At 35.5% G+C, this 25,000-nt stretch overlaps 1 protein-coding gene across 4 annotated transcripts in view; it reads right to left on the bottom strand.

Moving 5' to 3' along the window:
* LOC137644044 (uncharacterized) overlaps positions 1-25,000 on the bottom strand; it is a 285,405-nt gene that overhangs the window by 119,853 nt on the left and 140,552 nt on the right. For 2 of the 4 annotated variants that reach the window (XM_068376942.1, XM_068376945.1), the window contains exons 1-2: positions 21,843-21,986; positions 12,301-12,662 (exon numbers count right to left, since the gene is read on the bottom strand). The exons of 1 other annotated variant lie outside the window; for it this stretch is intronic. The gene's annotated coding sequence lies outside the window, so the exon portion shown is untranslated. Of the gene's footprint in view, positions 1-12,300; positions 12,663-21,842; positions 21,987-25,000 lie in introns of those variants that run through there. One more of the 4 variants, XM_068376943.1, reaches the window with a different exon arrangement.

Genomic DNA, 25,000 nt, shown 5'->3' with positions numbered 1-25,000 from the left:
AGTGAGTGTTATCTGTTTACTTTCTTTAAAAATCTATTTCCTAATTTTACATTAACTATATAAATGATATTCTACATACTCATATTGTATATGAAAATACACGTTTTTATAATTTCGCCAAGCATGTATGTCTTCGTATACAGGATGTATACTTTAAGCTCACTCTATATTGTAAGATCAACAAGGATCAACTTCAGCATAAGAAAATACTACGCCATTAGCCAAGAATACCAGAAAACAAAGAAAGAGAAATATAAGAAATTATTGTACAGTACTATGCTAACTTTAGAGTATATTAAAAGTTAAATAGTGGTAAAACGAAATTTTACATTAATCTTACTAATACTTTCACTTCCGAAACTATTCCATACCATGGTTAGCTGGCTAAATGACCCACCTTTGCTATTAGTCAAAAAAGAAGAAGAAAAAGAAAGAAAAAAAAAACAATCAAGGACCATGGCGCGGCATAACGATTATCAAAACAGGTAATCACAAATGTGTGTGTGTGTGTGTGTGTGTGTGTGTGTGTGTGTGGCCACAGCAGTGGTGACTCATCCTCGCCACGTACACACGTACGAGCGCACACACTAAAAGCAGATAGCCAAGGTTTCTCTGTTTGTTCCGTTCAGGCTGAGGTTGCTTTTATCTCCTCTAGTGCTGCTACTACTTTTATTACTACGTATATCATAGCTGTTCATTCATCGAGTAATGTTATTAGGTTTACTACACTATCACTATTACGATGATTAGGCCTAGGCTTACCAGCGTATATCCCGGTTAATGTTTCTGCACTTCGTCTAAAATTACCGAGTCATTCTCACTACGGTCTCTGTACCATAAACTACTACTACTACTACTACTACTACTACAGCCTTGATAGGTCTGCTACTATTTCGATATTTTTTTTTCAACTATTTTGAGAGTTAATGGAGCATGTTTTCTTAAAGTATAATGTTGGAGGTCTACGAATTAATTGACTTGCTCTACGTCCGATTATCGTAATATATATATATATATATATATATATATATATATATATATATATATATATATATATATATATATACACGTTAACAATAATAAAATAAAAAATAAAGTATTTACATAAAAAACAACTAATAATAATAATAATAATAATAATAATAATAATAATAATAATTATAATAATAATAAATTACATACGGTATGTGATTACGAATAAACAAAATATTAAAAGTTTATCAACGTTGAGAAAATTTAAGTAAAAAGCTGAATTTGGTATAAAGTAGATATGGACACAAAATACATTCTACACTAATAAAAACCAAGGATAAATTTACATACAGATAGCGAAGAGGCTGACAAGTCCGTCTTTATAGGTTATATATGAAGTATCTATTTCAATGTTATTACTGATCTCAAAATATTCTATATTAATTGTACATTACAGCTCTTGCAGTTTATTTATTTCTTTATTTCCTTTCCTCACTGGGCTATTTTATTCCGTTGGAGCCAATGGGCTTTTAGCATCCTGTCTTCCCAGCTACGGTTGTAGTTTAGATGATAATAATAATAATAATAATAATAATATGCTGAGACACTAATATATTTGCACCAAAAAGCTTGTATATTTTTACGTATAGTCTAACCAATAATGCTAGAAACTTTGCCTATTCTATAGCATGCAGAAGGTTCTATGAAGATAATAAATTTATAAGTAAATCCCACAGAAAAGATGTTATGTATAATCTTGTGCATTGTTATTCTCCATAGTCTCGAAATTTTATCTATATAAAACTTTTGTTTTTCCATCAAACTAAATCTTGAAAACCAAATTACTGTCAGCCTTCTCATTTTCTGTACTAATTTCTCTGTGTAACAGTGACTCGCATGTAAAGGTGTCTCGTTTCTGTTTCAGTTCCACCAGAATAGATGCTCGCCAGAACCACAACAGTGGCCTCCCCAGTAAACAGCGTAGACTCATGGTCCTCGGTCGGGGATCGGTCTCCTGACATGTGAATGCGAGGCGAACACGTTACCACTCTACTGGCAATACTATTTTGAAATGTTTTAATCATAAACTAATTTTACTTAACTGTATCCAGGTACTTGAATTGTTTACCATTTTCTTCAGCTTTTTACTGTGCGTTTAAGGCCCTGGTTTTCTCTTGGTTCATTCGCAAGTATTTCATTATTTGAGAGCTTTGGTTAGCAATTGAACAAATAGCTTTCGTGGTTTTTAAATATGAATGCAAGAGCCGCTCTTCACTTTTTAACCCCGTTAGCTTACTTCCGGAAAAAAAGGGAGTTTTAAGCAAGTCTCGGATTTAGGTAATCTAGAGGAAAAACTAGAGAAAGAAAGAACGTACACCCCATAAGACAATTACTTCCCCATACTCTTATAAAAAAAATACAAAGCAAAAACAAAATAGGGTACTAGGCCTAAGGATACGTCATCAAGGTATGCCTACTCCAGCATAATACCCTAATGTTCATTTTCGAAGCCAAGCATAAAGGAGGCTTAGACTATAAACACTATCTGCATTTCTTTACTTTATTTCCAACCAATGATTGATCCTGCACTCTGCTTGAATAAATAAAAAAAAAATTGAATCAAAACTTTATCTGTGATAATTGATATTATCCCCTTTACTTTAACGCACAACTCACTAAATGTTGCATTATGATAAGCAATTACACAGCCAATCGATGTTAGCCTACGGCTGGAAAAGGCAACTGCAAGGTCTATAAACATATTTAAACCCTGGGCTACTGCAACTGACAACGCTTGCGGAAGTATCTTAAACATACTTAGACCCTGGGCTACTGTAACTCTAACAACGCTTGTGGAAGTAACTGCCAAGGGACGTGGGAGAAGGAAGATTTGGTGGTTGAAGACACTGGGAATTGATGGGATTACAAGTGAGATAATTGGTTTAGTGGTTGACCAGGGTTTACAAGAAATGCTTGAAAGCGGTTAAGTTTCCGAATGAACGACAGAGAGTTAAAAATGTCCCACTGAATTAAAGTAACGGTTATATATATATATATATATATATATATATATATATATATATATATATATATATATATATATATATATATATATATATATATATATATATATATATATATATATATATATATTTAATACACGCACATAATCACCATCAGCCGTAGATAGCCCACTGCAGGACAAAGGTCTGACCTGTCCTTCCACTACCGTCTGTACACGGTCTTTCTAGGCTAGTCCATACCCGCAAATTTTCTTAGCTCGTCAATCCATCATCTTCTCTTCTTCCACCTGCTTTATTTGCAATCTCTTAGGGACTCGTTATTTTTCGTCAATATATATATATATATATATATATATATATATATATTATATCCTAATCCAACACCTAAAAACTATATAAAATGCTTGAAAATATTTGTAATTAATCGTAAAAAACATGAAAATATAGCAATTTCTTTAAGTGAAGATTCACACAGGTATCAAAAGAAAGGAGAAGGGGAAGGGAGGGGAGTGGGGAAGGTAGGGGGAGAAGGTAAGGAGAAGAGGAGGAAGGGAGGGGGAGGGACGGATCCCATGAGAGGAAACTACTGAGAAGACCCGGGCGAAATTTGATCTGGTAACGTTCAAGTGGAGGATATATTATTATTATTATTATTATTATTATTATTATTATTATTATTATTATTATTATTATTATTATTATCATTGATTGCATTTGTGGACTGAAAGACACTGATAGTGTACACCAGCAAATTTTGTGGCGTACTGTGTTATGGAATTCCTCTTAAATGTGTAAATTTGATTAAGTCTGTTCATGAGCAGAGCAAGTGCAAAGTTAATGTTAGTGGAGTCTTAACAAATGAATTACCAGCGAACAGCGGAGTACTATTTTGTTTATCTTCCTCATGGATTTTGTAATGAGTAGAACAGTCGGAGATGGAGAAGGATTGGACTGGATTGGTGATAGGAATTTAGCAGACCTAGAGTATGCTGATGATGCTGTCTTTGTTAGCAAAACACCACAAAATTTGCAACGCTTACTTACCAAAATGCATGAAATATTACGAGGTTGGTCTTTAGATAAATAGAAGACAGACAGATGATGAGAACTGAGTATGCAATAGAAGATGAAATATCATTAGAAGGAGAAAGGATTAATGAGGCAGGATCATTTAGGTATTTAGGAACTATGATCTGCAATCCAGGGTCGTTAGAATTGGAGTTTAGTGAAAGATTGAAAAACGCAAATCAGACAATGGCTAGGTTAAGTAAAATTTGGGAAACATTTGCCGGAAATTACATATACAAATAAGACTATATATCGGTTTAGTGAAATCGGCGTTACTATATGGACACGAGTCATGGTACGACAATGAAACAATCTCCGATAGATTTAGTAGATTTGATAATAAAACCCTCAGAAGGATATTGGGAGTTAAATGGCATGACAAGATTAGAAATTAAACTATAAGAGATTACTCGAGTGCTATATATGGATGAGATAATGACGAGGGGTAGATGGAGATGGTTTGGGCATGCTCTTCGCACTCCCCAAGAGATTAGTTGACCAAACGTTCAGCTGAGCTCCTGGCGTACATGGCTGGGGACTATGAAGTGCGAAGAGGTGATGAATGGAGAAGTAGCCTATTGATTTTAAAGTTCAAGATAGTGACGACTGGCGAATTTTAGCCGAGGCCCCAAGCGTAGGAGGAGATGGAGGAGATGATGATGATTATTATTATCATCTAAGCTACAATTCTTGTTGGAAAAAAAAAAACACGGTGCTATAAACCCCTGGGCTACAACAGGGAAAATAGCCCAGTGAGTAAAGGAAATAAGGTAATAAATAAACGATATGAGAAATGATCAACAATTAATAAAATATTTTAAAAACAGTGACACCAAAATAGATATTTCGTATATAAACTATAAGATGACTCGTGTTAGCCTGTTCAACATAAAACTATTTGCTTCAAGTTTGAACGTTTGAAGTTAATCGAATCAACTACCCGATTAGGAAGATCATTTTACATCTTGGTCACAGTTGGAATAAAACTTCTAGAATACTGTTTATGTATTGAGCCTCATGATGGAGAAGGCCCGAGTTCTGTTACATGATGATACTGTATTAATAAAAAAATCATACGGTATATAATGTATACGCACGTAGGCCTAATAATATCGTAATTAAGATCTTTGCTCTGGCTGCAACCATCAAACACGGAGGCAAAATAAGGATTTAGCCGAAGATTTTTGGGACTCAATCATTAATATTTCGTTCAAATTTAGATACAATGTTTCCTTGGGGTATTTTAAATCTATTCCACGTTGGTATATTCAATGTATCATATGAAAAAAAAACATGCTTCATTGCATAATTTATTATTATTATTATTACTATTATTATTAATCAACAACTCTAGTTGGAAAAGCAGGATACTATAAGCGCAAGGGCACCAACAGAGAAGATAGCCTAGAGAGAAAAAAAAGACTTAAGAAAACAGAACAAAAATCTACAGTGGATATATATAAGAAGTTATGACAAGTTCAATATTTGGTTCATCTTTATAAACATTTGTCGCAAAAAGCAGGAGTTACAATAGTATAATGAATGTAGGTAAAGTCAACCGAGGTAGCCTACTTCATTAACATTAATACACAACGAGATCTCTGAATCGAAACTAAATTTATCTCTCTCTCTCTCTCTCTCTCTCTCTCTCCTCTCTCTCTCTCTCTCTCTCTCTCAAATAGGTCTACACACTAACACAAACATAGACGTTATGTCCATGCCAGAAATATTATTTTTTTTTTGTGGGAGGGTCAATCAGATGGGGAAACTAATACCCTAGTCATGATCGAAGTATGAAAAAAATGGAGTAAAGAGAGAGAGAGAGAGAGAGAGAGAGAGAGAGAGAGAGAGAGAGAGGGGGAGTAAAGCTAAACATTAAAAAAGGGAGCCACTTCTTTAGAGATGTATTATTTCTTAACCATTAACTCATATTTAATCCAGTAGTTGAAAGCATCATTGAGACTGACTCGCCTTGTTTTCATGGGGAGCCACCCCTTATTAAGTGAAACAGCTTAACTGTTTTCAGTAATTACGACAGAAAATATTTTTTCTTATTAATAACCAGGAAATGTATATCATCTTTGACATGATTTTTTTTTTCAATTAAGGTGTCTTCAACAGTCACTTAAAAAAAATTAACAAATAAAAAAAGTAAAGTGTAGTGGGTTTGGAGGCCTCTAAGTGAAATTTAAAGAAACAATTCATCATGCCTCAGTGTGACGTCATCCTCGCTTAAGCATTAGTTCCTTGACGACTTTCTAGCCAGTTGGGGCCTCTTTCGTTTAGATACACCTTTTTTTCATGCTATTATCTTCAGTGAATGCCATTATTACATTGTATCTTATATTCATATATCTACCACACACACACACACATAAATATATATATATATATATATATATAAAATACACACACACACACACACACACATTATATATATATATATATATATATATATAAATATATATATATATATATACAGTGTGGAATTAAATATCTCTCTCTCTCTCTCTCTCTCTCTCTCTCTCTCTCTCTCAATTGAGATTCTCAAGGTATCTTCCACTCTCTGGTAACACTTCTCAAGTTTGGCACGATCGAAGTATTTTGGGCTCCTTCGACTGTCTGCGTATATGAAATGAGATTATTTTGAAATACAAATCAATTAAAAGAGAGAGAGAGAGAGAGAGAGAGAGAGAGAGAGAGAGAGAGAGAGAGCGTAGGGCATGAGAAATACAAGAAGCAATCGCCAAGTTTCACGTATAAGGTCATGGGATCTTTTAAAACTCCTATCAGGTGACACGCACGAGAGCAACATAATCTTTCACGGCGGATCAGATGGATTGAGAAGATAGTTAACGCCAACCTGGGCACATTGCGATTACGAACAACATCCTAACCACTGGTAGTTAACAGGTAAAATGACAAAAAGAAACGCGAACGTAGAGAAATTGGCGATAAAAGTGGTATCAGGTAGCATAAGGGAGTGTTGCCATACAGTAGTGCCAAGCATTAGTCATCGTACGTACAAGGCAGTTCTATTTTGGAATAGTTCTTTGCGAATTATTTATAGATGATGCTTATAGGGAGTATAACCGCTCTCACACTAGATTAATCAACTTAATAAATATTGAAATATCTATCGCCCAAGCATACGAATAGATTTAAATCACCATGAAGTAAATCCAGGGTGCAAATGTTAAGCTCCAAATGTAGAATGAATGAAACTAGCATTCGTCCTTTTGGCAAAGTCTGTATATAGCTTAGACACAAATAAACATATGAAAGTTTAAAGAGCCTTTCATATTCTAATTTAAATTGACTAGTCGAAAACGTATAAGAACGTCAAACACACTCGCTTCGACCCAGAAAGGAACGTTCTGCGACAATCTATGAAAGAATACAGAGAATGACAAGGTATAATACAATTGTAATAATACAGCGATAGATGAGCGAGTGTTGCCATATAGAGATCTAACCAATGAGTCATCGCTGAAGCACCCGGCCTCAGAGAGAGAGAGAGAGAGAGAGAGAGAGACCACCGACGGTAAGCCTCTTCGCCGAGAACACCACAGAAGATAGGCTACAGTTGAAAGATTGACAGGAACAATATGCACAGAATTCTCATCATGGAAAATGCTTTAAGTTGGCATATCGGCTTCATCTTCACCTGAACCCCAAAGCGAATGTAAATTATCACCCAAATGCGCAAAGGCCTTGATTTTTAAGCTCTATCAGATCCGATAAGGTGATTTGGGTGGAGTTTCGAAGGGGTCGGCGACGTCACCTGGGAGATAGCCAACCAGGTAGACCCAAACGATAATTCCCCTTTTTTTTTTTATTTATCTTCCCGCAAGCTTTCGCTCGGTTTGGTTTTCTTTAGTTCACTGGCCCCCTACCCAAGTCGTTCGCCCTTTTCTCTTTCTCTCTCTTTAGTTTCGGTCAACCTACGCACACAAGCACTGATTTAGAGGTTGCATCATTGGGTGGCTAGCCTGGTGATGACGGGTTGGGTAGAGGTCCGTCTTTGGGGGGGGGGGGGGAGGACGAGGGTTTAAGAAGTTGGCCTCACCGTGGCAGACTGACCCACTGGTCAAAAGAGAGAGAGAGAGAGAGAGAGAGAGAGAGAGTCGACAATAGTTTATGTTTTCATGGAACGCTAGCTAGCTCTTAAACAGAACCTAATATCTCTTAATTCCTTCTCGAAATAACCTGTCCCACGTCTGTTAAACACTGCCAGCATAATGGGAATAAACCTGTGCTAACAGACGATCAGCTTAATTTGACAAGAGGTTACAGACAACGCCCAATAAAAGAACTCAGAAATAAATACAATTTTATAACGGCTATATAACATATCTTAGATTTAGGCATAAACAAACAAGCATAATTAAGCAATTAAGCTAACCAGGCCACAAGTAATACAACCTAACGCTCGCACTGAAAATCTACAACAATATTCTTCATGAAACAAATGAGAAAGTACAAGATACTCGGCTAGCATGGACAATTATCACCTTCATGCATCAGACTGAAATAGAAGGAGGCTTCTGTTAGTAAAATAGTCCATGGAACACAGCTTCCCGACTTCCTCCTCTGAATGAGTCGCATGCTAATTCATAAAGAAGGAAGAAGGAAGAGTCATTTCATCCAGGATTTCTCTATGCAACCTTGAGAAGGTTTCGGGCCGTTCTCATGGGCAGCGGTAATGCCATACAAGGTCGTCTCTTTCTCTCTCTCTCTCTCTCTCTCTCTCTGAGATCATATCTTCAGAATAGTATTCCACATAGTGAAGACTACTTATAGATGGATTATATTAGAGGACGGGAAAGGAGAAATGGTAGTCCAAAATAGTAGGCATACCATGAATAATAATGGCAACTTTTACCTATTTCCTATGACAATGGGATTGTCCAAGTGTATTATATACACATATACAGCATACTAACTCACTCACTCTCTCTCTCTCTCTCTCTCTCTCTCTCTCTATATATATATATATATATATATATATACAGTGTATATATATATATATATATATATATATATACCACAAATATATATATATATATATATATATATATTATACCCCAACCCATTATTGTTTAAGCACCCATCCTACTACTAAATATACTCAACGTTGGCAAACTTCGCATGTGCCGTAATTCAATAATATCTAGGACACGCGGTTCTGAAACAACTTCAAGGAGAGAGAGAGAGAGAGAGAGAGAGAGAGAGAGAGAGAGACCTGTCCTTAGAGTAGAAAAAAAGATTCCCATGTTTTTAGAGTAACCATCTTGTTCGCGTGAAAAGATTTAAATGTAAAAAAATTCCTGATAATATGAATTCAAGAATTAATTACCAAAGATAAAGTGCAGATGAACTTATACAGTATATGAGTTTAAGTGTAAACACATTTGCACACAATGCATATACTGTACAATACACACTCGCGTAAAAGCCCACAGCAACAGTTTGCAGTAAAATGTATATGAATTGTATAATGTCTGTAGGAGTCACGTAAACTGAACTACACGCACAAGCACAAAATTCTCACTTCCCAGTAAAAAAAAAAAAATCAACACCCTACGAATACACTGGACGGTCCGAAAACATAACATAAATAACGACAGATTTTGCTCTTCGCAACATGTGCAAATGGTATTGAAAGCAGAACAGTTCTTTCCTTCAGTAGAAGAGCAATCATCGTTTGCTTTTTTCTATGAGAGAGAGAGAGAGAGAGAGAGAGAGAGAGAGAGAGAGAGAGAGGAGCAGGCTACCATTTGATGAGTAACACAGCTGATGAAGGTTATATCTAGCCATTGGCTCCTGGCCTGGCAAGGCCCCCACCACAAACGGAGGAAATAAATAGGCGTCGATCCTTCTCTTTTAACTCGAAAACAGAAGTCACACGGCGAAAGGAGAGAGAGAGAGAGAGAGAGAGAGAGAGAGAGAGAGAGAGATTGCAGGCGAATTCCTGTACATCCATTAACAAGATACCTAATGAGTTATGACGCTAATGACCACAGTGATTACGACGTCAGTTTACAGTATAAAATCAGTCCATCAGTGCTGAGGTATGGAAACGAAGTTATATATATGCTTGCTCGTGGGTGATCTGACCGCACGTGATTTCGTGAATGTTTAAACATTCAAAATCATACTTTAATTTCAGTCGTATAGTTTGCATGTTTTTGTTTCCAAGCAAGAAACGTCTACAGTATATGCAGACAGAACTTAAAAATCAGAAGGAAAAGAAAAAACTTATCACTACTAAAGTAATGTAAGCCTACATATCCTAAACATATTTGCTGCTTAAAAGCAGGTATATTAATTATTATTATTATTATTATTATTTTAGCCTAGTCCTTCCGGCTAAACACGGGGTTTTCTGCAAATTTGCAATGCGTGGTAGGAATTGTACAGAGGGATGAGCTTCTAAGGCCCAGCACTAGAAAGGAGAAACTGCTACTACGTGTATTAATTAATTTAAGTGTCAAGGGGGGGGGGGAGATGATTTGATGGGTGTTACCAAGTGACCTGGGATGATACGTGATTCTCTTTTTCAGCTAAATGACACAAGTGGAGACAGCGGGACCGAAGATGATTCAGATAAGGCGATATTGATTAGCAATTACATACGAGCAACGTTCTTTTGAAACTGTTTAACTAGAACAAAAAACACACGGAAGTTATGTTCGAAACAGGTATATAGCCTATGCCTTGGAATCTATACGATAACATTAATTACGGAAAGTCCTGTAGAAAGTAGGGTCCCCCTGCAGTATAGGACCAGAAAAGCAGCCCTTAATGTAAAGTAAGTACGAGCATAAGAGGATGAAAATCGGCTGTAGAAATATTACGGTATTGGAAAAATAAATTTCTTGAAATTAAATTTAGCAGTAAATATATCCGTCTTTCCAAAATAATATAATATAAACATTGAACTATTGACCTTAGTATGAATAAAATGCATATAACACAGTACGGTGATATAAATTACAGTGACAGTTTCCAATAACAACTTTGTTTGATCCAGAAATTTCTAACGCAATGAGCCTCCTGCTTGAAATATGATCATGCGTTTACGTAAAACCTAATAAATTAATGGCCAAAATGACAATACAGACGTTAACTGCTTATTTTATTATCTATCTATTTGTTTCGCATTATTTCAACACAAATGATTTCCTGCTTCGTGTAATAGGCCTACATTACAACCCTGTCATTGCATCATCATGACAAATGGCTCGGGTTGTTCTAAAATAGCTTAATTGCGAAACAGTGTCCCTTTATCGTACGTTTCCCGTCCCCTATGATTAGCACCTGCACGTTTCTACATCTTTTATCGTCTGGTTTCTATTATTCCCCGCTATTTTCGTTTCCTGTCATTCCCACCAGCTTCTCTTGTTAATTGACGTTTGGATAATAAACCTACTTATTAGTTTTGATATTAGTTCTACTAGACAACGTACAAGGGTTATCTACTCTCTCTCTCTCTCTCTCTCTCTCTCTCTCTCTCTCTCTGTGTGGTTTAGTAAGAGCGCATTTCTCCAACAGTGAAATCTGTATTTGTCTAATTATAAGTCCATATATCCTCCTTCACTTCAACAAAATACAATAATTTTCTTTTTATTACTTTTACAAATAATCATAGCCCTATACTGCTACGCTCAATGGCATCTCTTAAACCAATCGAAATAAAATTAGTCATTGGAACCATTCCTTTCCACCTAGAGAGTTAAGAAGGAACTGTGTGTGTTAGGAATACTGGAATATTCCAGTACCTTTACAAATCATCCCCAACAGCACGACGATCTCCCAGTTGAAATAGTAATCAATGTATTTTCTGTAACTTGTTCTAAAACTTGTTTAAATATTTCTGAAACTCCTAATAAATCTCATATGCTTTTTATGTCCCAAATAATTGTTACTTTAATGTTGAATAATTGCTTCAATTCAACGATGTTCTTAATATAGATATGTAATAAATTAATTATTAAGGTACATAAAACATTCATCACATATGCAAACCCATATAAATCTACGCCAATACGGCAGTGGCAAGTATAGTTTATTTACATACGTTCAAATGAAAGCATTATTGTCCTTGCTTCGTAAACTAATAATAATAATAAAAAAAAAAGACTCAGGCTTATGAGCAACATAAAACCGTCTCAATAACATGCAAAATTATTATTTAAGCAACGGATTAAAAAAAAATTAACTTAGTACTCACCAGTTAGTCAGCAGCCAGTCCATGATCCGGATTTCTGGTCCTTATAGAGTGCGGAGTCCTAAGGCTTGTTCTGAATGTTCCTGCGTAACCTCTTGTCCCCTTTTGGCCAAATTTACGGATTCCAAAAGAACAGAGGGGCTAGGCCCAACCTCTAGGCCTAGGCTGCTTTTAATGCATCGCCATTCTTGTGTGCTAATGCACTGGAGATCAACATAAGCACCAAGAATGCGGTGTTGCCATTTTCCCTTTGTACTTTTTCTCTGTACGTCACTTCTTTAGATTCTATACTAACGCTAACAACGTTAGGCACGAACTAAATGTATAACTTATGTACAATCTACCCACTTGTTTCCTTTACAATTCTGGAAAAGAATAACGAGAAACTTGAAATGTTGTTGACTTGACCTGGTAAGAGTAACTTCGGTTTCTTGTTATGTCTATACACAGAATATTCATCTGCCATAATAAACCGCAAGCGTCTGTATATATATATATATATATATATATATGTCATATTGAAAGGCAACCACTCGGAAGATAACAATTTCCCACGAATTGCCCAAACTAGCATGTTGTTGTTAGAAAAGGGGGAGGGGTGGGAAGGGTTGAATCTGTGTGCTCGTGTATATTTAAATATCTAACCATTTTTGACGGGATGCCTATACTATGTATGTATGTATGTACAATATGTATGTATGTGTATATATATGTATATATAAATTTGTACATGTATATAAATTTATATACAGTATATATATAAATTTATATATATAAATATATATATAAATATAATATATATATATATATATATATATATATATAAATATAATATATATATATAAATATATAATATATATATATAAATATTATATATATATATATATATATATATATATATATATATATATATATATATATATAGTGTGTGAGTGTACTTACATACATATACTGTAAGAGCCAGTAGGAAATACTGAAAGATTTTAGTACCTAGCGCTTTCATCCATGTCAATATACAATTCGTCAGGGTACAGTTAAAAGTGAATAGAAGAATGTAAATAATAGAAAATACAGCAAAACCTTACCAGCTAACTACCAGTCACACAACCAAACAATCCACAGCCAAAATTTGCACTTAAACGTAAAGTGGTCCTAGAAACTGCACCACTTTGAACAGCTGAACAATATTCGCCCTAAACCAGTTATTCAGTTTATTTAGACCCTTACTAATGTTAAACACAGCCAGACTTTATCTCTATGATACTAGACTAATATATTTCTAATAATATCCCTATGATACTAGACTAATATATTTCTAATAATATCTCTATGATACTAGACTAATATATTTCTAATAATATCTCTATGATACTAGACTAATATATTTCTAATATCTCTATGATACTAGACTAATATATTTCTATTCTAGACTAATATATTTCTAATAATATCTCTATGATACTAGACTAATATTTTCAAGACTTTACCTCTGATACTAGGCTAATATTCTATTTCAATGATACCTTAGCACTAAATTCTATCATTGGAAGTATTCCCCACACAGGGAATGATTTATTATAACTATCCTTATCATTCACAGTTTAATATTGTTTTCGTTTATCCCAACGAGTCATTTCATTCCTCGTTCTAATATTAATTTTCCAATTGTCTAAGCTTTAAACAAACTAATATTCATATACAACTTACATCAATATCACCAATTAACGCAAAACGACACATGCTCCATAGATCCCAATCTAACATAACTCTCAACATTAAAACGTTAACATCCCTCACGAAATCACTTTCTGCACCTTATATCCTCATCACCGAGTGAAATAACTTTATCCCCTCTGTCAAAAGGCATCTCTTGGTCAATGTAAGCCACTCGAAGCCTCTTATCTTTACACTTAAGCTATATATGGGGCCAGCAATCTAATTCCAAAAGATTGGTGGATATCTGGAATGTTCACGATTTCTAGCGCTACCCACACTTTCTCGGAGAAAAGGGTATCTCGTGAATACACGCCGTGTGTAATATATGTGTATATATACATATATATACATATTTATATATAATTTATATATATACATATATATAGATAATATATACTGTATATACATATATATATGCATACATATACATATATATATGCATACAATTACATACAATATACATATATATATGTGCATACATATATATATATATATATATATTATATATATATATATATATATATATATATATATATATATATATATATATGCATACATGTATATATATATATATATATGCATACATGTATATATATATATATATATACATACACACATATAAAAGGCCTTGTTATACAAGTAACTGAGGCACTCGCTAATAAAGCAGAACAGACCCACAATTAAACCCATCGCTATACTGGCAACCAAAGTAGTGCTTTGTGTACCTGGTGATTACACAACCTTGGTGATCACAATGAGAGTTTGAAAGGACATTCGTCTAATATTTCGCGAAAGAGGAAAATTTGGTAGAAAGATACAGGGATGGATAGAAAGAATAGATTGAGATTGTCTATGGGATCTATTGCAACAGCAGAAATAAATGATCATCTCGGTTACCAAGTCACACCCCCCCCCCAAAAAAAAAAAATAAGACGACCTTCAAGCGCATTAGAAAAACAACAACAACAAAAAAAACAACAGGGGTTTATTTATAGCTGTGACATCATGGACCTTCAGGTGAATAAGACCCGTATGGAGAAGGGGAACTCATCCCAGAAGGACTTATAAGGGCCAACGTAGACACGGCCCTTAGCTAACGTCGGATCTAAAAGGCCTGGAGAGAGAGAGAGAGAGAGAGAGAGAGAGAGAGAGAGAGAGAGAGATTATACAAAATTTTGTTTTATAAATATTAAGTAAAACTTAATTCTCTCATCATGTCCTACTAGAAAAAGGGAGGGAGAGAGAGAGAGAGAGAGAGAGAGAGAGAGAGTCTAATCATATAAAATTTTGTTTGATAAATATTAAGTAAAACTTAATTCTCTCATGTCCTACTAGAAATAAGGAAGAGAGAGAGAGAGAGAGAGAGAGAGAGAGAGAGAGAGACGCCTTTATTATCACCTTCAGCTTCCAGTCCCACCTGTACTGACGTGACGCATGACATCATTACGCGCCTTAACGGGAAATCAGTCGATTTTGGAAAGTGCAATAAACATAGTATCAGGTGTTGCCTTTAGAAATATAAAATCAGAATATAATTCTGATATTGATAAGAAAAATATATTAGAACTACTATACCAGCGTTTAAAGGTTCAAAGGCCGCTCATGAATGGCAGAGGCAAGGGACAGTGACATTGCCCTATCAAGCAGTACAATGCCCTAGAGACTGACCATATACACACATGATCAGCGCCCAAGCTCCTTCTCCACTCAAGCTAGGGCAAAGGAGGGCCAGACAATGGCTGCTGATGATTCAGCAGATAGACCTATAGGCTCCCCCAACCCCTCCCCCCCTGCTTAGCTCACAAGGATGGTGAGGTTACAGCGACCAAAGTAACTAACAAGTTTGAGCGGGACTCGAACCACAACGGCCAACACAACCCTAAGATATTATTATCAAAAATAGTTATGAAGATATATATATATATATATATATATATATATATATATATATATATACTGTAAATATAAATAAGTTCTAAAGTCACAAAATAAATCCAAGTGTTAAAAGAATTCCAAAGACTAAATCATTTCCCTATATAGAGACCAAAGCTTGAAAACGAACACACGCACGAACGTGTATGTATATTTACCTACAAGACACCTTAAAATAATCTCTCCACCTACTCACCCACGCACTAGTTAATTTGGGAGAACCTCGCCCTACCACCCCCACCCCTCGGCTATATTAAAGGACCACCCAGGCCAAACCTCTTTAACCGAATGCCATTTAAAAATTAAGGAAAAATAGCCTTGCCAAAATTACCGAGTCATCTCTATTTAAGTGCTGACACCTAAAGTCACCTGCAACAACTTGTTCAGAGAGAGAGAGAGAGAGAGAGAGAGAGAGAGAGAGAGAGAGAGAGAGAGAGAGAGAGATGAAAGTATCTTATGAATATCTCATGAATGGTTTCACCCTTGGAGGAAAATTTTTTTTATTTTTCCTTTCCTCACTGCGCTATTTTCCCTGTCGGGGTCCCTAGGCTTATAGCATCCTGCTTTTCCGGTTAGGGCTTTAGCTTAGCAAGTAGTAATAATAATAATAATCACTTTCTCGGTACAAGGCTGCAACCCACTACGTTCGACTAACTTCCACATACGAAATTTATTTTTTAGGTCATCAGATACATAATGTGTAAATAAACTTAACTCGCTCCTCAGGACAAACTCTGGGATTTCTTGCCAGTGATGGTGTGATAGCGCTTAATTACGCGAGCTCAGAGAGAGAGAGAGAGAGAGAGAGAGATTCTCTCAACTAAAACACCTCGCTTGGAATTTAGACCTAGAGAAAGAAATGTAGGCAGCATCCCAAAAATCGCCAGCGTTGTTTGCCATAAAACCGCATGGGGGAAAGGTTACCACGTCACCTGTATATTTACCAATGACGGAGGAAAACCGCCAGCGGAAAACGCCCGAACTTCGAAAATCTAACTTGGTGTTGTTGGACTGTTATAAATACACTATATACACAGGGATTCAAGAGAACAACAGGGAATATTAAAATAGAAAACAAAAGATTAAGTCCTGACTAGTTTTTTTTATACTTCTTCAAAGAATTGATTTATTGAACAAGATCTCTTTACAATGCATATAGTACAGTGAGCGTAAGAGAATACATACAGATATCTACAAAACAATATTGCATTCCTAAGCAAACTACCAGGCATATTCTTAGGTGCTAATACATACATACATATATATATATATATATATATATATATATATATATATATATATATATATATGTATATATATAATGTATATATATATGCATGTATATATATATATATATATATATATATATATATATATATATATATATATATATATATATATATATATATACATATTATATGCATGAAAGGAAAATAGACCAAGCAGAATAGGTTACTGAAAGCATATGCACTACTACATCGATAAACATTGCGAATGATAAGAAGTCCTCATTTCAAGTTGTTCGTTAATTAAAAGCTTCGAAAACACAAATAAAGATACAGTTCCACGTCCTGATTTGACCTGGAGAGAGAGAGAGAGAGAGAGAGAGAGAGAGAGAGAGAGAGAGAGAGAAACTCGAAATAACTACATCCAAACAAACTCTCGCCTTATGCACTCTTATAATGAATGCAGTCCAAACACAAGCGTGTTAATTAACGCGAGATATACAAATATGTCCCTGAACACCGTCACAAGTGCCGGAAGTAGGATAATAACCTAATTCATGACCCCATGTTAAGATAAATAATTTTAACTCGAGTCGTTTCTATTAAAACTTTCTTGGGAACTATGATTCACAACAAATGCAGGTCAAAATTAACATCATGAATCATGTTCGATATACGATGGGCGTGAATCACTTCGCGGAGAGAGAGAGAGAGAGAGAGAGAGAGAGAGAGAGAGAGAGAGAGAGAGAGAGAGAGAGACGTTGATGTAAGGAGATGTATAAATATAACTGTGTGACAGTATGTATTCTAAGGACAGTATCAAGACTAAGAATGATACTCTTGACACCAATACCATTCTCCCCATACACTTCTATTCCTGGCGTCAGGCCAAACCAAAGCAGATGCAGGGCGTGGAACTGCGTACAGCATAAAGCATCCTGCGCCTAAGATGCTTTCACACTCTCGAATGTTACAAATTCCCAATTGGCTAGATCATCCGCTGACGTCTAACACTAATAACGTGCGCGTTATACGCCGCAGAAGAAACGTAGTGGTATGGTAACGAGACTGCGTTGTTTTAAAATCTATTAAAATCAAATTTATGTCATTCCAGAGAATGGCTGTTTCTTGCGCTCAATCGTCAAATTGGAAAATAAAATTGCTACAAGCCCAAGAGCTCCGAAAAGGAAAAGTAACCCTGTGAGGAAAGGCAATAAATAAATAAATAAACCACATGACTAGTAATGATTAATTATCACAATTGTTATTCTTTATCGGCTTTTGTTGTCTTCTTTACGCTCAGGTTTCATCACGGTGGTAAGCTGTAAAAACATATCAACCTTTACATAAACACTAATATCTATGTCTGTGCCTGTGCGTAATACAGTGTACGCACATTCAGAGGCAAACGGCGTAAAGGTTTAATGACTCCTCCAGTTACATTAAACTCGCGTATTCCGTATGAATGGATCCCTGCCATTACAGTATCATCTGGAGCAGAAGGACAAGCAGGAGGCTGGGCATTTGTGAGAGGGTATTGTTTAAGACACGGTTAAGATAAACAGCCACTTGCTTATCTTTATGACATCTGGTTTACATTGTAAGTGCCAATAGCTTCCACCGACCGTTCAATACTTCGCTCAAGATTACGGGACATCATCGGCACGGAATTTGGTTTCATTTGTTATTTACTTATTTGCTGTCTTTTTGTCACAGTGAAAAAGAGCGAGTGAATACAATCGCTCGTAAACAAATAAAGCAAGAGGCATAGCTGGCGTTCTTTCCGCCCGGAATTCACCGACCCAAGACCGATCCTGAGGCGTATGTAGGTAAGATTTCACCAACGCTGTAAGTTTAGGTTTTAGCATTACTCCCGTTTGTTTTTGTTTTCCTGGTTACTGAATGATTTAATGTCTTTATACATTGCAAACGAGGCTGGGATGGATGAGCTTAACGTCCACACCCGTCATTCCTAAAGGGTAGTTTATAGGAATTTGAGAAACATTATATTCCTGTCACGCTGAACGGCAACCACTCGGGAAAACAATCTCTCAAATATTGAAAAATCTAGTGTGTAGTTAAGAAAGGAGAAGGGATGGGAAGGGTTGAATGTGTGTGCATATCTAAATCTAAAAAAATGACGGGTTATGTACACTAGTAATACATACTTGCTAAATCTTTTTTTTTTTCAGCAAGTCTTAAGGAATGAAGTTGCAAGACCCACACCCATTATCTTTACACCAGCTGACTTGTGGTACCAATTCACACTCGAGTAAACTGGTGGTGGGAAGGCATTGAGAGAAATACTAATATCCACTTAATTTCAAACTACCCTCGCCAAGAAACTATTACTGAAATTATTTTACTAATGATTTGACAATATAATACGAATGATTATTATTAAAATAAATATCATAAATGTTATTTTCGTCATTTTCTAAAAGATCATATTGATGCGAATTATATAGAAACTTTGGTATTATAATTAATAAAAATCATTATCATTTTGACAAATTTTATAAATCTTTTTTTTTTCCTTCTTTGGTCAGTCAATACACACTAACAGCCACAGAAGAGGACCCATTCAGTTCCTCTGATCTGCCACCGCAAATGTTACAGTAACGCCACAGGAGCGTTACAAGGAAGCAACGCTCGGAGGAATGCATTAAATCTCTTCCACCTCGATATTACAGTCACGTCAACATAACAGTGACGTTACGAGGAAACGGGATCTCGGGTAAACTTTTGTTACGACCATTTCCGGAAAAATATGCTCATATGGCCAGTTACTTCCACTTTCCTCTGATTTGTGAAAGGTAACAGCTGTTCGTAATGATATATAGCTTTAACGAGGTAAAGCGAAGCTTCTGTTTCGTTATGAATATTGCAATCTAAGCGAAAAACCTTAAATTTACTAAACCTCTAGGACGTATATTATCAATTATGTATGCATTTTTCCCCATATCAAATATATATATATATATATATATATATATATATATATATATACATTATATATATATTTATATTATATATATACAAACATATATATATATATATATATATATATATATATATATATATAACAAACATGTATATATATACCTATATATACACAAACTAAGTTATTTATTTGTACAACTAACGATTTCACGACTAGAACATAAACTAAGCTAAACTACTGCCTGTAATAAAAAGTTTAATGGTAAATGTTCTTCCTGTGATTCATACTGTTAACAATTCTATTGTTGACTCGAACTATGTCAAATTTCATACTATCTAAAAAAAAATCTTGAATGTGTTAAATCTTTTTAATGAAACTAATTTAGATAAAAAAGGGGTATTAACCAATACTATATCGTGCGTCAGAGAGAGAGAGAGAGAGAGAGAGAGAGAGAGAGAGAGAGAGAGAGAGAGAGAGAGAGAAGAGAGAGAGAGAGAGAAATTCTGAAAAAATAATAGCTTCACATTTGCATACAAACACAGGCAAAGTCCTGAATATGTACATTGAACTTGGGTATAATACATTCACAGTTTCTCTAATTACCGTATATTAGGTAAAAAAAAAAAAACTCATTGCCACATTATTACACACATTGTTGCTACAAGGCTTCTGTTAATGTAACACCAAAGTACTTGCTATCTTATCAGTAATTGAGTCATTATCAGCAATGGTCTTCAAAACATTTTTTTTTACCTGACGAAAATAGTACTTCTGAAAACATGATTCACCATTACAAACATCGTCCTAAGAAAAATATAAAAATTAACCGTGATTTTTAAGTCATGAAAATGGTTCATTACATATCCAAAAACTTCTGCTTCCTGGGTGTATGTGTCACACGAGGTTAAGTTACGCAATACAGGGAGAGGAAATTGCCGCATTTATTCATACGCCAAAACAGGTATCTTTCTGACCGTTATTTTCCTGGCGTAAGATTTGTACCAATTCACAAAGTAGCCAAATGGAGGTGCAAATTACCAATGCTGACTATTGATCACCTTCCTTCAAGTTTGAGAAAGTCTTAAACTAATAGTAGATTTAAGTAGGATCCTGTGAAGTCAACCTTGGCCCTATCCTCAACCCCTTCCTTGGCGGGCCACGTCCTCCTCCCCAAAATCCCACCCTCTACCTACTCCCCTCCCCCCTCTCTCTCTCTCTTCCATCTACTCGATTCCTCAACCTTCTCTGCAAACCCTCCTTCCCATTCTCCTACACCCCCTTCCCCAAGTACACTTCCTATTACAGTCTCATCTTACCCTCGTCTTCCGCTAGCATCTTTTATTAACTTCTTCAAGCATCAGCGCTCCTGCGTTCGACACAAACAAACGCAAAATTGACAACGAAATGCCCTCAGAATAATACGGATACGAGATTAATAACAAGACTTGAATGAATCACTAAGAGAAACAAAAGCAAAAAAAGATAAATAAATCTAAAAAATTTCGTTTCTCAATCACATTCCTGACACTACTACAGTGATAAAAAAAAAGTCTGCGAGAGAGAGAGAGAGTAAGAATAGTGATGGGAGCACCATTTATAGAACAAAACTTGCACTGCACATAAAATCATGTATACACAAAGTCACATCAATGTGGCCCAGGATGCACATCCATCTCCTTGGCGCTAAACACAGATTGAATCACGCAAAATTTACGACAAGACATTACACTTTAACGATATTCCACACGAACGAACTGTACGTCCTTCCCATCCGATAGCCAGACCCACACTGACGGGGTCCCAAGAAGGGGATCCGGGCCCGGTTAAGGGTTGGTGGGGGCGTGGATGGCCCCCAACCTATTACCACCCAACCTCCGGGGACCGGGTAACGTCATGTCTCCTCCTTGCGAGAAGTTACGAGACATCGAGAGGAAGAGAGTAAGGAAGCGAGCGAGCAGATACTGTTGCCTAAATAAATCTTTAAAGACTGCCATATGAGGTCTATTAAGATCACCCATTTAATAATATTCTTGCTGATATAACTTTCAGCACGGCTTCAACCACTCAGTAACACTCGGACGGTTATGACTGGGTCTTCCTGCTGGCCACCAGTCAGCCTCTCAGATCAGGAGCATTCATTCACCAGAGAGATCAGACGCAAACCGAGAAATTTTAGTTTTCTCTTGTTTTACTTTACATTGCTTTAAGTGCTGCTTTTCTGGTGCTCTACTGCAAGGAACCATACTCCCTCAGGGCCATTAGTAATTTAATTCATCGTATACATTTCAAAGTATTTAGCGTTTCGTACCACATATTTCTTGTTTATTGTCAAATCCACATTATCGAAGCACTAGGAAAACAAGAATTTTGAATATGTCATTCGCATAACGTCTGAAGTCAGTTTTTCTATTGTTTAGCTGATAGAAAATGTGGATGAAAGAAGAATGAGGGCACTTTAGTTAACTAACTATAGTAGAGAATAGTTTGGAACGTTAATCTTTAGTAAGAGTGATGTAAAGTGTGATTTGACCACAATTTTATTTTTATAAAGGTACACTTTTCTTGTTATGATCTTCAGGTTAGTTACCAGAGTACAATAAATTCTTATTGGCAGTTTTCTGGAATGAATTTCTTTACTTTTTTTCCTGCCTTCCATAATGTTTTAGGAAATGGGAGAAAAAGTGTGGAAGTATCGAGTGAAGGAATTTATGAATATGAAACAATATGAGTCAGAGAGAGAGAGAGAGAGAGAGAGAGAGAGAGAGATTATAGCAAAGGTGGGTGAAAGAAGAATGGTGGTAGTTAGGTAACTAACCATGGTAGGGAAAAGTATTAGAATAGATGGAAAGTGGGGTTTAACCACAATCTTAACAAAGGTAATTTTTTCTCATTATGGTAAAAAAAGTTAGCATAGTACGTACAATATTTTCTTATTTTTCTTTTACCTTCTGTTTTCTGGTATTCTTGGCTACTAGAGTAGTATTTTCTGATGCTGAAGTTGATTCTTGTGGATTTTGCAAAATAGGAGAGATGGAGAGACCTGGGAGACTTTGTAACGAGGCTTTTATTTCTCCTACAATTCTTCCTCGTTCAAGGGGTTAACTATTGTACTGTAATTGTTTAGTGGATACTTTCCTCTTGGTAAGTATAGAAAAGATTCTTTAGTTATGATAAGCAGCACTTCTAGGAGAAGGATATTAAAAAATCAAACCATTGTTCTATGGTCTTGGACAGTGCCATAGCCACTGTACCTCTACGCTGTCTTCGGGTAGAGTTCTCTTGTTTGAAGGTACACTCGGGCACACTATTCTCTTATTTCTCTTCCTCTTGCTTTTTAAAATTTTATAGTTTATATGGGAAATAATTCTTCTAATTCTGTTCCTGTTCTTAAAATATTTAATTTTAATTGTTAATTACTTTTCTTGTAGTTTCCATATTTCCTTTCCTCATTGGGCTATTTTCCCTGTTGGAGCTATCGGGCTTATAGTATTCTGCTTTTCCAACTAGGGTTGTAGCTGAGCAAGTAATAATAATAATAATAATAATAATAATGTGTTTCATGCAAATTACTTATGAGATATAAGAAATTTGATTTCTTGGTGGAGGAATTGGCTGATAACAGTAGATTACGTTTAGATTTTAATATTGGCCAATTAAGATCTGTGGATGCTTTAGTATATGTGTAAAGGTGATCCCTGGTGATAAAATTCTTCTACGTAATAAATATAACACCAATATATTGTTACGTCAGTATTGTGAAGGAAGCCTTTATAATGTACACCCCAGACGATCAACACTTATCATTGCTATATACTGCGCCGAAAAAAAAGATTAATAGTTTAATGGGCGCTGTAGGTAGACATAACACGAAACGACCTTGAAAAAAGAGGGAGAAGATAAATAGGCCACTGGGACAGAGGATCAAATGTCTCTGTGGTGTTAACTCTTGTTAAACGGTGAAGCATGATTTACAAGCCATTAAACAATTGTTTACAGTAATACCATTGCAGTTAGTAGTTTAACGTAATGCATTACTCTATCTGCTGTATCTTGTATATGTTTACACCCTTCATCGAAATATATAAAACATCCCTTTCCTTTACTTTACTTCCATTTTCTAAACAGTTTTTCGGTAGAGTTATGGATGCTGATACTATCAAGTGTTTAGGGTTAATGTACTGTATGTTCATATAAAAAATAAAGTTGTAGAATGGTTAATATTTACAGATGGCATTGCGCTGACAAGAGGACAGTAAAGGGAAACTATAAAAAGAACAAAAAAAGTCTGAAAGTGTTTAAAAGAGAGCAAGTTGAGAGAGAACGCGGGCATGAATAAGGGTTTGAGGGTAAATGGGAAAGAAGAAGAAGAAAGAATACAGGAAGGTGGAGCAATTAAAGTTGACGTAAATACTGGGAGAAGGGAAGTGGTTGAATTTTTAAAAGTATTTGGGAGGAAATGTAACGGACAAAGACAAAATGAGAGTACATGCATTAACATTGTAAATAACGATAAATGTTCTATACTTGATACTTTCTCTCACTGTATTTTTCTCTAATCATTTGATAAAGAATGATAAGGGGAAGGGTAGGGGAAGTACAGTAAATGTTTCTAGGATGGCTTCTTATTTTTCTCATATTAGTTTTCATTGAATTACTTTTGCTTGATCAATATTTTTATTTCTCATCATTCCATAAGAGAGAGAGAGAGAGAGAGAGAGAGAGAGAGAGAGAGAGAGAGAGAGAGAGAGAGAGAGACTTACCGGTGTATCAATTAGATAAGTTTGTTATGTAAAACGTATACGAGGCACTTTTTCTACATTTTGATGACAAGTGTTAAACAAATTGCGTGTTGAGGATGATACTGAACCGCTGGTAACATTTTTTG

Source organism: Palaemon carinicauda, chromosome 7, assembly GCF_036898095.1.
Source record: "Palaemon carinicauda isolate YSFRI2023 chromosome 7, ASM3689809v2, whole genome shotgun sequence".
Lineage (NCBI taxonomy): Eukaryota > Metazoa > Arthropoda > Malacostraca > Decapoda > Palaemonidae > Palaemon > Palaemon carinicauda.
The sequence above is the reverse complement of the archived record's forward strand: the minus strand, read 5'-3'. Positions and strand labels throughout refer to the sequence as shown.